This window comes from Petaurus breviceps, unplaced genomic scaffold, assembly GCF_028583685.1.
Source record: "Petaurus breviceps papuanus isolate PSGF00001 unplaced genomic scaffold, PetGlider_PUasm1.0 171, whole genome shotgun sequence".
NCBI lineage: Eukaryota > Metazoa > Chordata > Mammalia > Diprotodontia > Petauridae > Petaurus > Petaurus breviceps.
In genome coordinates, this window is record NW_027185754.1 from 20670840 (window position 1) to 20691016 (window position 20177).

A 20177-nucleotide genomic window follows, 5' to 3' on the forward strand; every position below is an offset into this window, starting at 1 on the left:
TTCCCCGGTTGATGGGCATTCCCTCAGTTTATAATTCTTTGTCACCACAAAAAGAACTGCTGTAAATATTTTTATACATATGGGTATAAAATTTTTCCTCATTCTTTGATCTTTTTGGGATATAGACCTATGACTCAAAAGATATTGCACAGTTTAATATCTTTCTGGGCATAATTCCAAATTGCTTTCCAGAATGGTTGGACTAATTCACAGCTCCACCAACAGTGCATTAGTGTATTTATTTTCCTGTATCTCCTCCAGCATTTTCCATTTTTTTGTCATTTTAATGAATCTGATAGATGTGAAGTGGTACCTCAGAATAGCTTTATTTTATATTTCTTTAATTATTAGTAATTTAGAACGACTATTGATAACTTTGATTTTTTTACTCTGAAAATTCCCTGTTCATATCCTTTCATCATTTGTCAATTGGAGAATTACTTTTATTATAAAATTGAATCAATTACCTATGTATCTTACATAACATGATGTAACCTTGATTTTCTTAGTAAAGTAGGAAGCAAGGACATCTATAGGGGGAGGAGTGAAGCTTGAGGATTGAAGAGGCCTGAAATAGTCTCTGAGGGTATTAAGGTAAAAATCAACAAGGTAGCAAATGATTGGAAAAAAAATTATGGTGTATGAATATAATGGAATATATTGTGATCTAAGAATTTATAATCACAATGCATACCAAGAAGCATGAAAAAAATCTATATGAAACTGATGCAGAATAAGTAAGCAGAGCCAAAAAAGCAACATGTACAGTAACTACAGCAATGCAAGTGGAAAGAATCTCCAAAAAATCAAAAGTGAATTCTGTGAAGTTATAAAGAACAAGCAGGACTTGAAAGAAGGCTTATGTGAAGACACTCCCATTCCTATGCTTTTGCTGAGTTTGTTATATGGGATCTTCTCTGGGAGGTGTAGAGGGCTACTGAGGAAATTATGGTGATATAAAAAAAGACAGCAATAAAAGCTCATTTTTTTGAAAAGAGTCAAGGAATAAAAGGGTTTTTTTTTGCTTTTTGTTTTTCAAACAGTGAGGGCACAATTGATATTATAGAAAATGATTTATAGTATACCCAGTTGGCATAGTACTGTGACTTCCTCCATCAGTGTTTAGTATTTGAGTACAAATAGATAAAGCTAATCAACAGTAAGAGTGATCTAGGTGTGAAGACTGGCAGGAAAAATTCCAACAGGACAAGAGAATCATAGATAGAAGTGACAATAATATAACTAGATTGATTACGGTGCCAAAGCTGAAAGGGGGGAAGTGAAACCAGAGCAGGGTTGATAGACTAAGAAAACAGGGAAGGATAAAATGACTAGAAGATGTGGTAAGGATGAATATTAGGTTTAGGAAGAATGAGGTAGAGGGTGAAATAGCACCATGTCAATTATGATGAGAGAAAGGAATTTCAGAGTTCAAAATTATAGAGGTGGTAATTATGGGCAATAATGAAATCTTAGGTATTACCATCCACATAAATGGCTATGGTAGAGTGATGCTGTGGAGGTGATGAGGTTTGAAGCAGTTCGAAGTGACAGCATTTGAGGGAACATATATATACACAAACACACATATATACACACTATATACAGTTTTCAAATATGAGATCAGAGTTGAATAAAATATTTACACTTGGAATCTGGAAGACATAAGTTTAAATCCTACCTCACAAATTTATAGGTATGTGACAATAGGCAAATTACTTAATCCTTCTCAACCTTACTTTCCTCTTTGGTAAAATACATAAAGTGCTTTGTAAACCTTATAGTACCCTATTAATGTCATGTGTTACTATTGTATAGGGCATATTTGTTATGCTGACAAGAGGCTTTATGCAGGCAGTGACTATGTGTTATCCAGTATCTAGCAAATGATTTTTGAAGTTTGAAGTTGAACAAGGCAAAAAATTATTAGTGATGGTGAACTGCTTCTTCAAATTATTTTGAAACAGAAAAATTGGTCTTTATACTCCCAAGATAATTTGTAAAATTTGAAAGATATATAGCTTTCAGGCTATAGCAGCAAGCACCCCAGCCTCCCCAGGGTGTCTGCCAACACAGGTTCTTAGATCTGCTTGTTAAAGGAAAGCAGCTCAAAATGGGTTAACAAGCTTACTTTAATCAGTCAAATATGTATCGTTTACCTAGTTCAGGGGAAAAAAAGGTCAGCATCCCGAACTTCAGAATATACAGACAAAATTATCAAGACAGAGAAACAGATCAAGTAGACAGTTTCCAAACTGTCCAACCATTACATCCATACCAAATCAACATCTGGGTTTTTTTTTCAAAGCTGGGGCAGGGCTCTCAACAATAGCTTCCCAGAGTCCACATCAAATCACAGGACACTTCTCAAAGTGAGCCCCAAAACAAAGCTACACATCAGGGCTATATAGCCTTCTCCTGGCTCACAGAATGTAACAACCTTATTGACTCACTGGCCAATTAAGAAGTTATCTACTGAAAAAACAAGCCTCCCACCCCAGGCTCCAGGTGCACACTAGCCTAGGGGCAGGGAAGATCTTTAAATTTACATTCCCATTACATTTGACCCCAAGATCTTTCATGCCCAGAGCATAGTCAATTTATTTTTGAATTAGCACTAAACATCTCTTAGGTCAAATTTTCAAGATGCAAAACTAAAGTTACCAAAGTGGCCACTGGGCCTTAAACAAACACAAAGTACATTGCATTACCACCTCAATTCAAAATAAGAGTGCAAATAAAGTTCTCTAGGGCGGAGGGGGTGTCCTTCCCCTCGCACAGCTCCAGCCACTGCTTCCAAGTACATCAAGGGGGCTGGGCAACAAAACCAACAAGGTGGGGTCCAAGGCACTTCATCCTACTTTCATTTGGGCCCTACTCTCCTCTAGACTGGACTTTTCTTTTGAAAAATTTTTTTTAATATCTTTTGTTTTTTTACCTCACTTATCTTTCCCAATATATAGCCCTTTCTCAGATAGCCATCCTTTTTTTTTTAAGATTTTATGAACAAGCTTATTTTTTAATTTTTTTATTTGTTTGTTTTTACAGCAAAGGGTCTCTGCACAAGTACTAGAGATAGAAGTCACGTTTAGAATGTCCCAAAAATCTTGGTGCAGTTTTAAGCCTTATAAACGTTAAAAAAACCCCCAAAACTTCTGGTTTAAGCAGCTTTTTAATAGCTTAAAATAAGCAATTGAACCGCCAACATTTTTTTTTCATGTGACTAGTTAGCATATTTGGCCCAGAGATGTTTTGAAAGTATGCATTAGTTTAGTTGGTTTTGTGGTCAAAAAGAATTTTTATCTGGTTAAGTCGAAATCACCATTTCCTTTGTGGGTATACCAGATGTAAAATCTGTCCTAAGCCACTAATGATAGGTACTTTGTTTTTGTAGAGGAATTTCACATTTATGTGGTAGCAGGTTGAAATAGAAAAGTAAATATATCATCATTATAAAGATTTGGTGAGCTATTTAGGGTAGAGGCAGTCTATGTTTCCTTAGAATATGAACAAAATTAACTTGTTCAGATTGTTTTTTTTTTTTTTAGCCTTCAACTTAACTGCAAGAAATGCTATTGTTAATCAAAATATTTGTCTACTTTTTTTGTCCTGTCCCCCACCCATTTTTCCACTACTGACAAAACAATAAAATTGATATTGTATTTTTACTGCATTTTAATTCATTGTTGCATGAGACTGATTTAAGGTGTTTCAATCAGTAGAATTAAAATCCTTAAAAAAAAAATAAGACCTAGAAAAATGTCAATGGCTTTTGCTGCTCGTTCTTAAATAACTTTGTTTATCATTATTGCATTCCTAGGTGTATTGTCTGGCTGTTTTTTCTAGAATTTGAGAAAATAAATTCAGTTTAATCTTTGTCAACTTGTTTTCTTTATGTGGCTTTTGAACAGCTTAATGTAACTTAAATATGCATTCATTCTTTGTCTGGGTCCTACAATCAGCACACTGCCTGAATCTTGGGAAGCCATTCTTATATAATAGAGCTGTGGAAAATTTTATTAGAACTTTTCTTTGGTGGTAATCTACACAGGAGCAGCAAAGCTTATCTACTTTTCTGCTTACAGATGTGACTTCCTTTTCCATTGTCTTCTCTCTCTGCCCTAGCCTTTCCTTTTTGATCTTTCAAAGATACACTGCTTAGTGATTTGTATTATGGAGGCTGGGAAATGGTTATTTTTGTTGCCATAGAGCCAACTTCCTCTTCTACTTCCTTTTCTTGCATGGCAACTGCAGGAAAATGTGAAGCTGTCTGGCTACATTGTGAAGGAGCCTGCAAAGGAGAGCAGCACACAGCTATGCCTGTTTATGAAGGTGGGAAGGGTTCTTCTAAATGCATGTTTTTACTCCATTACTAAAGCCTAGTCATAGAGAGCAGAAGAACAGGATTATTTGTGATGGTGATACCATGTTTTCAGCCTATCAGTAAGTAAGAAAAATTTATCAAGCACCTATGATTTACAAGGTATCTCTCTAGAGAGATAGATAGCATGGCATAATGGAATAAATACACTGGACTTGGAATCAGGAGAAAACTAATTTTGGATCTTGGTTGATGTCCTTAATATTTCTGTGAGGTTGAGCAGGTCACTTAATCTCTGTGAGCCTTAGTTTCCTCATTCTAAAATGAGTATGATAGCAGTTGCAATACCTGGTTCATAGGGTTATTAGGAAACCATGAGAGGCTCATGAAATCAGAGATCTAGAGTTGGAAGGGGCCTAAGAGGTCATTTAGTGTAAGTGCCTCATTTTACAGTGGATGAAACTGAGGCCTGGTGAAAGTTAAATAATTACTTATCTTAATACAGGTAGTAAACATCAGAGGCAATATTTGAACTTTGGTCCTCTGACTCTAAAACCAATTTTCTTTCTACTACACCATGCTGCCTCCCACTTAACAAATTTTAAAGCACTCTAAATGTGAATTATTATTAGAAACTGAGGGAGATATAGAGATGAATAATACATCTCTCTGTTCTAAAGGAGCTTAGGTTGTAGTTGGGGAGATATGTTATGTATCCTCACATGAAAATTAACTATAGAAGACAATAAAGGATGACCTAGGCAGCTAGAAGATTGGGAGAGTCAAGGGGGTGGGTGTGCTTAAAAATATTGCCCTGAAACCTTTGTCGTCTTATTAAGAAAAACTTGTTTTTAATTAAATTCTGGATTAAGGATTTAATTTTCTCCAGCTCCCCTCTCACTCTGCCGGAAAGAAAAAAATTATTTTGAACAGGTATAGTTAAATTAAAATAAACTTCCTCACTGGCCATGTCCCAAAAATATGTATCTCATTCTGTACCCAGAGTGTGTTGCCTTTCTGTCAGGAGTTGGGTAACATGCTTAATTATAAGTTTTCAGGAATCATAGTTGATCATTGCATTGATTAGAGTTCTTAAGTCTTTCAAAGTTGTTTTTGTTTTGTTTTGTAGTTTTGCTATTGTATCAGTTCTTCCCCTTATTACTAAAACTACACCTTTCATAATTCCTTATGGAACAGTTGTATCTTATTATACTAATATAATATAATTTGTTCAGCCATTCTCCATTTGATGGACTCCTTAATTTCCAGTTACTTGCTTTTATAAAAAGAGCTACTATTAATATTTTTGTTCATATAGGTCTTTTTAAAAATCTGTTTTGAGTATAGAATTGGTATCATTGGTCAAAGGGGGTACACAGTTTAGTAACTTTTGGGGCGTAGGTCTAAATTGCTTTCCAGAATGACTATACATCCGTTCAGGAAAACTGACCTATTAATGTGAGAGAAATACTCTTGAACCAGCATCTGGGTCTCCTCATTTTAAGGTTCTGATTTCTGCCCTATATAGAATTCAGTAATTCAGATCTGATTTTAGTATTCTGGTACTGCTAAACTCTACTAGGAGGAGTCAGAGGACCATGTTGACAGGATATATTATACATTTCTGTTATTTAATATCATTCCTTTTACTCTTCCTTCTGACTCTTAATCTGATTAGTCTCTGTTCTAAACCTTTCCTGAAGTCACCTAAACCACCTCAACCTTCATTATCTCAGGATCTCACTTCATACTTTACCAAGAAAATTGAGATACTTTGTTATGTGTTCTCTCATCTTCCTAGATCCATAGTCAAAGTCCCCTCAATATCATTTCCCATTTTCTACTCTTGTTCCAATATTGAGCAAAAGCGGCCCATTTTCTCTCCAAAGCCAATCTTTCTACTTTTGCCCTTCATTTCATCCCCTGCTATCTCCTCAGGGAGCCTGTACCTTTCATCATTTCTTCTTTACCTCTAATCTTCAATCTTTCTTTATTCATTGACTTCTTTTACAAACATGTACAAATCTTCCTATCCTTAAAAAAAAAAAAACCACCTTCAATTGTCCCTATTGTTATTTCAAGCTGTCATTAGTCCTGTATCTCTACTCTCTTTCCCAACCAAGAGATAGAGAGATAGTGAATAGAATTGGATTGGATTGGTAGAAGGAGTTCTCAGATAAGAAAGTTCCCTCCTGTCCATGATGCTCAACCTTCACTGTAGCTTACAGTTTTTAAGAGAAGCTTAGAGCCCTGGGAGGTTAAGTGACTTACCCAATGAGACACAGGCAGGCAGTATGTGTCAGAGGAAGGCCTAGAACTCAGACCTTCCTGAATTCAAGGCCAGCCTTTTTTACACAATACTGCTTTTACGACCAAGCTCCTAAAAAAATTTCTTACACTTGCCTCTTTTTTTTTTAAGCCTCCCATGTCTTAGCTCTGTATAGTGTGACTTCTGATCTTCTCATTTGAGTGATATGGCTCTCTCCAAGCTTATGGACAGTATCACATTTGCTAAATCAGAGGATCTTCTCTTTGTTCTCATAACTTTTTTAAAGCCTCTCTATGGTATTTGATTACTGACCAACCCTTCTTTTTTTAGTTTTTTTTCTTTTTTTTTGTCTTTATTTACTTTTAGTTTACAAGGTTCAGTTCCACAATCCCTTGAGTTTCAAATTTTCTCCCCCTCCCTCTCTTCTCCCCCAACCTCCATGGCGGCATGCAGTGAAGTATAGGATCTGCAAATACTTTCATATTAGACATTAGTCAGGTTGTAAAGAGGGATTGTAACCGATGGAATGAACAATGGGCAAGAGGAAACAAAACCAAACAAGAAAAGAAAGAGAACAGGTAGTTTGTTTCAGTCTGCATTCAAATTCTGTTCTTTCTAGTTCTTTCTCTGAATGTAGACATCTCCTTCCATCATGAACTTTTGGAGTTGTCTTATAACCTTGCATTGCTGAGAAGAGTCCAGTCTATCAAAGTTGGTCATCACACATACGTTGTGTCTGTAATTGTGTACAAATTTCTTCTGGTTCTGCTCTTCTCACTCCGCATCAGTTTGTATAAGTCTCTCCATGTAAATATCAAGTCCGTTTGCTCCTCATTTCTTATAGCACAGTAGTATTCCATTACATTCATATACCACAACTTGTTTAGCCATTCCCCAATTGATGGGCATCCCCTTAATTTCCAATTCTTTGCTACCACAAAAAGAGCTGCTATAAATATTTTTGTACATAAGGGTCTTCGTCCCACTTCTATGATCTCTTTGGGATACAACCCTAGAAGTGGTATTGCTGGGTCAAAGGGTATGTAATTATTTATAGCCCTTTGGGCATAGTTTCCAGATTGCTCTCCAGAATAGTTGAATCAGTTCATAACTCCAACAATGCATTAGTGTTCCAATTTTCCCACATCCTCTCCAGCATTTGTCATTTTCCTGTTTTGTCATCTTAGCCAATCAGACCAGTGAGATGTGGTACCTCAGAGTTGTTTTGATTTGCATTTCTCTGATCAGTAGTGATTTAGAGCATTTTTTCATATGCTTATAGATATTTTTAATTTCTACCTCTAAAAATTGCCTGTTCATATCCTTTGACCATTTATCAATTGGGAAATGACCTGTATTCTTATAGATTTTACTCACTTCTCTGTATATTTAAGAAATGAGGCCTTTATCAGAGACACTGGTTGTAAAAATTCTTTCCCAATTTCCCATTTCCCTGTTAATCTTGGTTATGTTGACTTTGTACAGAAACTTTTCAATTTAATGTAATCAAGATTATCCATTTTGCATTTTATAATGATCTCTAATTCTTGTTTGTTGAACAACCTTTCTTTCCCCTTGCTCCTCTACCTTTGACATTCATTGATTTTGTGACTTGTATGTTAATACCTGAGATTAATTTCTTTCATCTTAAAAATGAGGGGGCTAAACAAGGTGATAACTAAGGTAATTTCTAACTGTGAAATGTGGATTCTGTATTGATATATGATCATAGTCTGTTGTTATAATTCCAAGCAGTTACAGTTTTGTTTTATATGCCATATATGATACTCTCAAGATATAATACTCTCAATCAGATTTGGTTTTATTATATTTTGACTGCACTTGTGTATATAGAGGGGGAGGCAATTACAATAATCCTTTTCAGTGTCACCAGAGTCCAGACTTGGCTTTACCACTTAGTGGAATCTTAGTGAAAGTGATTGGAATTACATACCTATATAATGTTCTTTGAACCTGAGTTACATTTGGATTCATTATTTGTAGGCTTTCTTCTGGCATGTTCCCTACTTTAATTCTTGTTTTGTCACTTGACGTATTGATGTTATACTTAATAACTTCTGGGTTGGAATTTTATACAATTGCATAATTTTACATTTGGAAGGGACCTTTGGGCCTGTGGTCCAACCCACACTAAAACTAGTGATTTTGCAAATGAGCTTATTTAATACTGTTGCTTTAATTAAGTCATTATTGTTTTTCTCAACTTCCTTAATTGTTACCTGGTTATTTTTTCTCTAATACAGCTTTCCTCTTTTATTTTAAATCTTATTACTGAGGATATAACTTGACATAGTAAAAAGATTATTGAATTTGGAACCAGAGGACCTGGTGTCAAATGTAAATCTTTGTGTTTTTGTGAAAATTACTTAAACTTGTTCAACCTCAGTTTCTTTAGGAAAGATGACCTTTGAGATCCTTTCCAGCTCTAAATTGATGATTCTATGAATCTATGGTGATAATGTGTAGTGGAGAAAAAAATTCATTCCTATCAGCCAGTCAGTTAAAAAGTTAAGTACTGGGGCAAGTAGGTTGCCCAGTCTATAGAGCATTGGCTCTGGAGTCAGGAGGACCTGAGTTCAAATTTGGCCTCCGACACTTGACACACTTATTAATGTGTGACCTTGGGCAAGTCACTTAACCCCAATTGCCTTGCCTTTTCCCCTCCAAAAAGAAATTGTTTATGCATGTAATTGGAAAAAAAGGGATTTACATTCTAACATGTCAGTCAGATACATATATTTTTGAAATGTAGTATAAGGTGTTTACAAAATAAATACAAGGTAGATTGAGAGGGAGAATATTAGTAATTGGGGAGATCAGGAAAGGTTTAATGCAGAAGATGGTTCTTGCTGTGCATCTTAAGAAAGAAAGAGACTGTGAGGTGGAGGAAAAGAGTGAATGTATTCCAGAAATTTGGATTATCACAACGTAATCACAATTTGGATAGATCACAATGTAAGAGTAGTAAGGGGAAAGAAGGAATAATGTTGAAAGAAGATTGAAAGACAGTTTGGGACCAGGTTGTGAAGGGCTTTAAAAGCTAAACAAAGGAAATTTTAATTTACCTTAGTGTTATTAGGACCATTGGAATTGATTGTGGAGGGTAGTCATATGCCACATCTCCATTTAAGGAAAAATACTTTGGTGACAGTGTGTATGACCTAGAGTGGGGAAAGACTTGAGACCAAACAGGAGTCTATTGCAGTAATCCAGATAATAAATGTGAGAGTTTGAACTAAGGTGGTAGCTGTTTGAATTGGAAAATGAGATTTTAGGGGTGGATGGTCAGAATATTTCATTGGTACTTTTGTTTTTGCTTTTTGGAGGGAGGAAGGTAGGGCAATTGGGGGTAAGTGACTTGCCCAAGGTCACACGGCTAGGTTTTGTTTGTTTTTTTTTGGTGGTGTCTGAGGCGGGATTTGAAGTCAGGTCCTCCTGACTCCAGGGCCAGTGCTCTATTTACTGTGCCACCTAGCCGCCCCATTTCATTGGTACTTTTGAAACATCATGAGAAAGTGAGGAAGATCTTCAGTATATTGAAGATCTCCTGAGGTGAACTTTTAGGAGGGTATCAACATGTATAGGATGGGCAAGCATGAATAAGTTATGATTTACATGTTGATGGAAGTTCTTGAAACAATGATTACAGATCACTTTAATACATACAGAAGAATGTTTTAAAAACAGGATGTACATATTTCAGTACAGATATAGCATTTTAAGTTTACAAAGTATGTCTTATTCCTCACAACAACCCTGGGAGGTGGGTGCTATTATTATTCCCATTTTACAGTTGAGGAAATTGAAGCAAACAAAGGTTAAGTGATTTGGCCAGGGTCACACAAGTAGTATATGAAACTGGATTTGAACTCAGGTCTTACTGATCCCATTGTGTCTCTGGACGACTGAAAAAATATTTTAAAAACATCAAGAAAAAAATTTTTCATCTGGATTTGTGATTTCATCAGGGTAGGGAACTTCTGGTGAAGAAATTCCTTCTACCAGTGCGGGTAACAGCTGCTTTTCAACTTAAGAATTTTAGAGAATTGTCTAAATTAGTGCCAGAATTTTATTCTCCATACAGTACTTTATTTAAATCCTTCATGGCTTTGTGATCTCATTGATATGGTTACTTATAGCATGGTACCTACTGCAAACCATCCATAACTTCTCATCTTGTGCAGTTTATTTATATACTCATATATATACTTTACCCATCAAAAACAATTTGGAGACATTCTTCTAGATCTCTTGAAAACTTATTGGTATCAGTGAAATATGGGACCATCTTATCAGTTATTCCTTATTTTGCTGTGTGATGGGGTGTCTTCCTTTTCTGTTCATACATATCCTTGGTAATATAATTTTGTTGCTTCTCTTGTATGGTTATCCCAAGGGAAGAAAATTGGCATTTTAGAAAAAAAAATAGGTCTGTTTCAGGGAAAAACTTGAGATCATTGATAGTATTCAGTCTCACAAATGTAATCCAGCCCAATTTCTTCTTTCTTTTCAAGTCTGAATCCTTTTCATTGTGAATTTTCAGTACTTGTCCAGGATATCTGCAATTGTGGCTCTGTGACCAATCATCCAGTTATATATTGGACAAAATCTAGGCAGTAGTCAATCTGAAGCTATGTGAAGCTTACTATTTTTCTTGCCAGATAATATACATTTAGTTCACATATAAGTTTATACTGTTTTGGTCAAATTGTTTTTAAAAAGATGCATTCAAAAGAACGCATAACATGAATTTATTCCTTTATTTATGAAAGGTCATAGGATTATAGCTCTAGAACTGGAAGGGATCCCAGAAGCCATCTAGTTCAACTTCCTCATTTTATAGATTAAGAAACTGATGCCCAGGGAGGTTAAGACTTGTTCAAGGGTACATAGGTAATGTTGGGTGGGATTTGAGCCCAGCTTCTCTGACTCTAGAGTCAGTACTTCTGCTGTTTATTTCCAAATAGTAATTTGAAATCCATAGTTTATTTTAATAATCAAAGTGAAAATGAAGGCAAAAAATGTTACATATGCATAACTAACCTGATGTTTATCAACTAATCAATCAGCAAACATTTATTATTATAATAAAATTATTATACAGGTTTTTTTTGCATAACTCTCAGAAAGGATATCAAATAAAGGTCTTTTTAAAAGCATATTCACTTATGACTGTATTCATAACCAACCCTAGGCAAAGTTGGTAAGCTATCTAAATTTGGCTTGTGAAGCTTTAGGTTCAGTACCTTCAAGGCTTTTCCTTTATTATCCAGGTCACCCAGTTGTGATGAGCTCAAAACTTTTTAACAACTAGAGTCAAGCTGGTTCTTTAGGGACCTTTCTGATAATGGTGATATATGATCATGGTGTGAGTGAGTATCTGGCTCTCTCCTTAATAATAATTTATTATTATTTCACTGAGGCCTTACTCCTAAAGAATACACAAACAGAATTTCTAACACTCTGGTAGACCCTATTGGAGCATATTTGGGGAGGCTCCCAGGCAGCCCTAAAACCTCTCCCCAAAACTAGGCCTTCATTATCATTGACCACCAGGCAACTCAGGAAATGGTCTAAAATGTGGAAAAATTGTGTTCTAAATTAGTAGAAGATATGTCTACACCTACGAAATTATCAGTCTTTGAAGTGAAGGCAACAAAGTGATGGGAAAAGATAAAAATAGTTTATATGCAGTGTTTTATCCACTCTTTTTTTTTTTTTTGGCTTTTTTGGAGGGGCAATTGGGATTAAGTGATTTGCCCAAGGTCACACAGCTAGTGTTAGGTGTCTGAGGTGGTCTATTCACTGCACCACCTAGCCACCCCCCATTTTATCCACTCTTAAAAAACAACAAAAAGAAAATGACTGTAGCTTTTCCTTAGTAGTTTTGTCTAACAGCTTTTTTCACAATTCCTGCAAATAAAGTAGAGCTTAATAATTTAAAACTTTTTTGTTTTATATGAAACCTAAGATCAAATCAGTTTTGAACTAATGATGTTAAAATAACTTTAAAAAATCATTATACTGTCTTCTACTCTTGAATTGCTTTTTACTGCCTTGTTCTTTCTCTGTTTCAGTTACCTCTTTCTACCTTCTCTACTAACTATTGAGCTCTGCTAGAAGAGTTCAGGAAACTGTGGTGACTGAGTCTTATACTCTGTAAGGATCTATAGATTTAGAGTTGGAAGGAACTTTAGGGGCTATTTAGACCAACTCCCTCATTTTACATATGAGGAAACTGAGCCAGAGAGATTAAATATACTTGCTCAAGGGCTTCCTGGCTTCCTTCCTTCCTGTATTTTTTTTTTTTAATTTTTCTAGCAGACAATTTACATAAAATCCCCCTCTAATTTAGTGTGACAACTTTCCACAATTAACTACTTAAAGAACAGCTTTGGTCAAGAATGGAATGAAGTAGCCAATCAAAAAGACATCACTGCTGATTTTTTAAAACCAATACATTCACCAATTATGTTAAAAAAAAAACAAAAACAAAACATCTGCAAGAGATATTTTCTGTTTTGACTTGTGGTAGGGTCTTTCCTGTGTTCATGCAAATGCTGGAGCTGCATTCTGTCAAGTGTCTGTCATGCTAGAGAAAGGAAATACAGCTTCACATGATTCATAGCCCCTGGATTGAAGACTCTAAAGTCTTGAAATCCCAAATTGTCATTGCTCCATCAAAGCCAGTGGTACAAAATTGGCGGCAGTCTTCTTTGTCCACTTTATAAATAGACACTTGGGTGATACTGTTTTGGTGTAGTGTGTCTAGAGTGGTGTTGCGATCCTCAGTCGTGGCTCTCTTGTCTATGTTGTGGAAGCTTCCATGGCAGAAATGTTGCACTGGATGCTCTGTTTTGGAATGTCTAATTTGGAGACGAAGATCAAAGAGCCACGATCATCATAATCTAACAGCATTGGGCAGCAGTCATGGCCAGCAGCCACCATGCTATTCTCAATGACAAAAGATACATTCAGGAGTGGGAGGAACTCTGTTTTCAGCTGTGAAATCATCATGTTTTTGGAGGCATCGGCAACTAATACAGTACTATCATGGCTGATCCAAGCAAGGTGGTTTCCACTGGCAGAGAAACTAACTCCATGTACCCAACCACCACTTCCGGTACCACCAAACTCTGACATCAGTTGACCAAAAGGCATCTTGGTACCCTATGGAGTACTGGCTGGCTTTTCACCAACTTCTTTAATGTAGGCAGGAAAAACTCTGCATTTGAAATCACAAGATCCAGCAGCCAGCAAAACATTGTTGGGGTGCCAATCCAAACTCAGGACAGTAGAACGAATTGGCTTTTTTATGTGTTTGCTCACCCACCAGTCATTTTCAGACTCAAAATAGCACACAGAAATCAGTTGAGCTCCACGACCTACAGCAAATTTATTCTCCAAAGGAGACCATTTCACAAAGGTGGCTGCACGGTTAATCCTCAGGATCACCAGGGTTGGTTTCCAGATGCCATCTTTCTGACTCCAGACATAGGCATTACTGTCTGCACCACAAGTTGCAATTCTATCGCTCTTGGGAGCCCAGTCAATACCTGTGATGTGTCCATTGTGTTCCTTCAGTTCATGGGCTTTCACCCACTGATTCCCATTCTTCTTGTAAATGTGGACTTCATGATTATTAGGGCTAAGGGCAATCTGAGTATGGTCTCTGTTTCAAGCATGGCAGGTGATTGGCTCTAGTAAAAAATGATGTAAGAAAATTATTCTTAGTGTTTTCAAAAGGGAAAAAAGCTGGAATGGGAAGGGTGCAGACGGGCCCCGGAGCAGAGGATTCTTGGACTCTGGTCAGTCGACGCAAATAAGCTCCGGCAGGCGGTGGGAGGAAGACAGAGGCTAGGAGGGCCCTTCCTTCTTCCCTCCCTCCCTTCCTTCCTTCCTTCTTCCCTTCTTTCCTCCCTCCCTTCCTTCCTCCCTCCCTCCCTTCTTTCACAAAACCTTAAACCCAGTTCACTCTGAAGCTCTTGGATTGGACCACTATAGGTCCCTGCCCAGGCTCCACTTAACTACTGTATTTTGGGCCCTCCTGACTTACAGTGAATGTCAGTGGTAACTTTCTCTTTGGAATAGCAACCTTGAGGGTCTTCCATATCAACTTGATTTTTTTTTTCTTTTTTTCTAATTAAAGGGGCCATCACTTGGCCTTTTTTTTTTTTTTTTTTAAATTAATTAATTAATTAACTTTTAGTTTACAACATTCAGTTCCACAAGCTTTTGAGTTCCAAATTTTGTCCCACTCCCTCTCCTCCCCTCTCCCCATATGGTGACATGTAATCTGATATAGGTTCTACAGATACCTTCACATTAAACATTCAGGGTACAAAGAAGAATTATAACGAATGGAAAGAACAACGAGAAAGAAGGAACAAAATAAAATAGAGAGCAATCTGCATTCAGACTCTGTAATTCTTTATCTGGATGTGGATAGCCTTTTCCATCATGAGTCCTTTGGAGTTGTCTTACAACCTTGGATTGCTAAAATGAGCCCAGTCTGTCAAAGTCAGTCATCACAGATATGATGTATCTGTAATTGTGTACAATGTTTTCCTGGTTCTGCTCCTCTCACTCAGCATCACTTTATATAAGTCTCTCCAGGTTGTTATGAAGTCTGTCTGCTCCTCATTTTTTTTAAAACTTTTTTTTTGGAGGGGAGAGGGCAGGGCAGTTGAGGTTAAGTGACTTACCCAAGGTCACATGGTTAGTAAGTGTTAAGTGTCTGCGGCTGGATTTGAACTCAGGTCCTCCTGACTGTAGGGCTGGTGCTCTATTTACTGTGCCACCTAGCCACCTCTGTCCCTCATTTCTTATAGCACTATAGTATTCCATTCCATTCATATACCACAACTTGTTTAGCCATTCCCCAATTGATGGGTATTCCCTTGATTTCCAATTCTTTGCCACCACAAAAAGAGCTGCTATAAACATTTTTGTACATACAGGTCCTTTTCCTACTTGTATGATCTCTTTAGGATACAGTCCTAGAAGTGGTATTGCTGGGTCAAAGGGTATGCACGTTTTTATAGCCATTTGGGCAAAGTTCCAGATTGCTCTCCAGAATGGTTTGATCAGTTAACAACTCCACCAGTAATGCATTAGAGTTCCAATTTTTCCACATCTTCTCCAGCATTTATCATTTTCCTGTTTTCTCATGTTAGCTAATCTGTCCAGTGAGATGTGGTACCTTAGAGTTGTTTTGATTTGCATTTCTCTAATCAGTAGTGATTTAGAGCACATTTTCATATGATCATAGATATCTTTGATTTCTTCCCTTGAAAACTGCCTGTTCATATCCTTTGACCATAAATCAATTGGGGAATGACTTGTATTCTTATATATTTGGCTCAGTTCTCTGTATATTTTAGAAATGAGGCCTTCATCAGAGACACTGGGTGTAAAAATTCTTTCCCAATCTTCTGCTTCTGTTGTAATCTTGGTTACATGGGCTTTGTACAAGAACTTTTCAATTTAATGTAATCAGAGTTATCCATTTTGCATTTTGTAATGCTTTCTTGTTTGTTCATAAATTCTTTCCTCCATAAATCTAACAGGTAAACTGTTTCTTGCTCTTCCACATTGCTTACTGTATCTGCCTTTATATTTAGATTGTGAACCTATTTAGACTTTATTTTGGTGTACAGTGTAAGATAGTGGTCTATGCCCAGTTTCTGCCATACTATTTTCCAGTTTTCCCAGTAGTTTTTGTCAGATAGTAAATTTTTATTCCAGAAGTTGGAGTCTTTGGGTTTATCATAACAGTAGATTACCATAGTCATTAACTACTGTGTTTTGTGTAACTAATCTGTTCCACTGATCCACTACTCTATTCCTCAGCCAGTACCAAGTAGTTTTGATGACTGTTACTTTATAATACAGTTTAACATCTGATATGGCTAGGGCACCTTTCCTAGCATTTTTTTTTCATTAATTCCCTTGATATTCTGGACCTTTTCTTCTTCCAGATGAATTTTGTTACTATTTTTGCTTTTTTTTGGAGAGGGGAAGGTAGGGCAGTTGGGGTTAAGGGACTTGCCCAAGGTCACACGGCTAGTTTTGTGTTAAGTGTCTGAGGCTGGATTTGAAGTCAGGTCTTCCTGACTCCAGGATCAGTGTTCTGTTCGCTGCGCCACCTTCCCGCCCCTGTTACTATTTTTTCTAGCTCTATAAAATAATTTTTTGGTAGATTGATTGGTATGGCACCTTGGCTCACTTCTTAAAGAGGCCAATTCAATGAATGGGCATTACCTCACTCTGAGTATGTGAAAAGGCCTTAGCCTAAAAGGCCAGGGTTTCCCCTTGCATCCTGGGTCATCTCCAGCCTTCCTGATGAATATCTGGTCATTGGATCCAGATGACTCTCAAGGAGAAAGTGAGTCTGGTAACCTTGCGCAGCCCTCCCTCACTCAAATCAAAATCCAACTGCAAGTTAGGTCATCATTTCCCTGATACCATGGTCCTCATTGAAAATGAAAGACAAACACAAACTGTGCTAAGGGCTTTATAAGTATTTCATTTGATCCTCACAACAACCCTGTTTGATAGGTGTTATTAATATCCACATTTTACAGTTGAGAAAACTAAGGTAAGCAGTAGCTAGATGACTTCCCCAAAGTCACACAGCCAGTAAGACTGAGACTTGGTTTGAACTCAGGACATCTTACTCCCAGCCCAGGACTCTATCCATTGTGTCAACAGAGTCATGTTGTTTTCTCTGTACCATGCTCTCTCCATAATATGCTGTTGCCCATTTCTGTCTTTGCTCAGGCTATCCTATGTGTCTGGAATATTCTTCCTTTTCTCTACCTCTTAGAATCCCTAGTTTCCTTTAAGGGTCAACTCATGTGAAATTACTTTGTATTATTTAATTTCCTCTGAACCTGTATTCCTTTAGCAGAATATAAGCTCCTTGAGGTCAGAGACTGTTTGCTTAGGATTTTGTATCTCCAGCACCTTGCACATAGTAGGCATTTAGTAAATACTTGAATTGTTAAATTGAATTGACCAGGAATTCTCCCTCTATTATTCTTGATAAGTAGTTATCCAGTCTATCTCACTCATCCAGTCCATATAACCTCATGTTTGTATGGCAAGCATTCTTGGTTCTCCCTCACAATCATCATCATGACATCTGTTTCACACCTTATATATAAGCCTCCAGTCAACTTTACCCACCTTTCTCTCAGCAGTTGACTTGACCTATTTTTATGAGATTATGTTTATGCTTCACATAGCCTCATTTATCAAACCTTCCTGTTGTCAACTATTCTTTTCTTCCTTCTACCTCTCAGAGGGTAAGTTGACCTTTCTTTTTTTCCCCCCAAGTTGCATCTTCTTCTGCCTTTGATGCCTTTCCATTTTATCTCCTTGAACCCATCGATCTTGCTCCTGCACCTTTCTCATCTTTTGCCTGTCTGCTACTGGTATATTCCCTTTTGCCTGTACATCATCAGGTGTCTCTAATAAAGAACAATTTTAGTTGACCTTTTTAACCTCTAAGTTACCATCTTATCTTTCTCTTGCTCCTTTCTTGCCTTTTTTTTTGGCATTAATTTTTTTTTATTATTCTGAACTTGTCAGTGAAATTAAACACTTCATATATTCAGGAGAACAGAAAAAAAGGAGTGTACATGAAACTTATGTATAATTTTCAGTTAAAAATATAATGCATTTTGTTTGTTTCAAAGCTGTCCTTTTTGTGTCTCCTCGATCTCCTGTTTTCATCTGGTTTTAAAAAATGCTACTGTGACCCACTTTTAAGTCTTTTTTTTTTAATCTTGCAATTTTTTTTTTAGCATTTTACATTGCTAGTTTTCTTTTACTCTAATTCTCTCATTCCCTAAATTGAGAGAGACAGAGAGAGACAGAGAGAATGAGAATGGTGTGGATTTGCCACTTCTACTATCTCATCACATATTCATTTTTCATTCCCCTGCAGTCTTGCTTACAGTCTTATTCTACTGAAACTTTTCTCTCCAGGGTCACAAATTACCTCTTAATTGCTAAATTAAATGGCCTTTTTTCAGTCTTCATCTTGTTTGACATCTCAATAGTATTTAACACTCTAGTACTCCTTCCTTTTTTTTTTTAAACTATTTATTTTTAGTTTTCACCATTTACTTCTAAAAGATTTTGAGTTCTAAATTTTCTCTCCTTCCACCCCTCCCCAAGACAGCATGCAGTCTGGTATAGTCTATACATATACATTCATATTATGGACATATTTCCACATTAGTCATGTTGTAAAGAAGAATTAGAAACAATGGGAAAAACCATAAGAAAGAAGAGACCAAGGGGTAGCTAGGTGGCGCAGTGAATAGAGCGCCGACCCTGGAGTGAGAAAGACCTGAGTTCAAATGTGGCCTCAGACACTGAACACATACACACTCACAAAAACCTAGCTGTGTGACCTTGGGCAAGTCACTTAACCCCAATTGCCCTACCTTCCCCCTTCCAAAAAGCAAAAAACAAAAGGAAACAAAACAAAAAAAAAAGAAGAGACCAAAAAAAGAAAAAAGACAGCAAATAGTATGCTTTGATATGTATTCAGACTCCATAGTTCTTTTTCTGGATGTGGATAGCATTTTCCTTCTTGAACCTTTTGGAGTTGTCTTAGATCCTTGCATTGCTGAGAAGAGCTAAATCTATCAAAGTTAGTTCTCTCACAATGTTGCTGTTACTGTGTGCAGTGTTCTGGTTCTGTTCACTCAGGATTGGTTAATGCAAGTCTTTCCAGGTTTTTCTGAAGTCTGTGTACTTATCTTTCTTATGGAACAATAGTATTCCGTTACCTTCATATACCACAACTTCACTCCTTCCTTTTTGATACTTTTTTCTCCCTTGGTTTCTGGAACATTGTACTGTCAGAATTCTCTTGTGACTTTTTTTCTGCCTTTCCTCTTATTTCTCATCCTCTCACTCCTCAAACATGAGCATATTCCAGAGTTCTATCCTGGTCCCTTTTTTCTTTTCTCTCTACAATTTCTACTCTTGTGGATTCATTTATTATCATTTATAAACAGATGACTCCCAAATTTGCCTCCACCTTCAACTTCCCCCAGATATCTAGTCCCATATTTCCAACTGCTAGGTGAATATATTTTCCTAGATGTCTTGGTCATTACTTTAAATTTATCTGTTAAAAACTGGACTCAGTCATTTCTCTTTCAATATTGCTCTTCCTAACTACCTCTTTTTTATTAAGGCCTTAAAGCCATCTTTGATTCCTCCCTTTCCTTTTACCTCCCCTAAACCAAACCAAATTCATCTTTTCTACCTAAAAAAGCAAAACAAAATGCAGATGAACATTATCTATGTTCTGTTGTATTTTGATTTATTTTATTAAATATTTCCCCATTACATTTTAATATGGTTTGTACATGCAGCTGGTGTTTTTTGACACTTCTGCTCTACCATTCTGCTCAGATAATCTTCTTGATGTGCCACTTGGATCATGGCACTCTTTTATTAAAAAATCTTCACCAGTTTTCCTTTGCATAATAAAAGATACAACTCCTTTTTCTAGCATTAAAATTTGTTTACAATCTGGAT

General features: G+C 36.7%; 1 protein-coding gene and 1 pseudogene across 7 annotated transcripts in view; one reads left to right on the plus strand and one right to left on the minus strand.

Moving 5' to 3' along the window:
• Nucleotides 1-20177, plus strand: part of GARRE1 (granule associated Rac and RHOG effector 1) — a 144603-nt gene that overhangs the window by 14557 nt on the left and 109869 nt on the right. For 2 of the 7 annotated variants that reach the window (XM_069082652.1, XM_069082654.1), the window contains one exon: nucleotides 4255-4332. The exons of 4 other annotated variants lie outside the window; for them this stretch is intronic. The gene's annotated coding sequence lies outside the window, so the exon portion shown is untranslated. Of the gene's footprint in view, nucleotides 1-4254; nucleotides 4444-20177 lie in introns of all 7 variants that reach the window. One more of the 7 variants, XM_069082655.1, reaches the window with a different exon arrangement.
• Nucleotides 12308-18659, minus strand: LOC138157228 (actin-related protein 2/3 complex subunit 1A pseudogene; annotated as a pseudogene).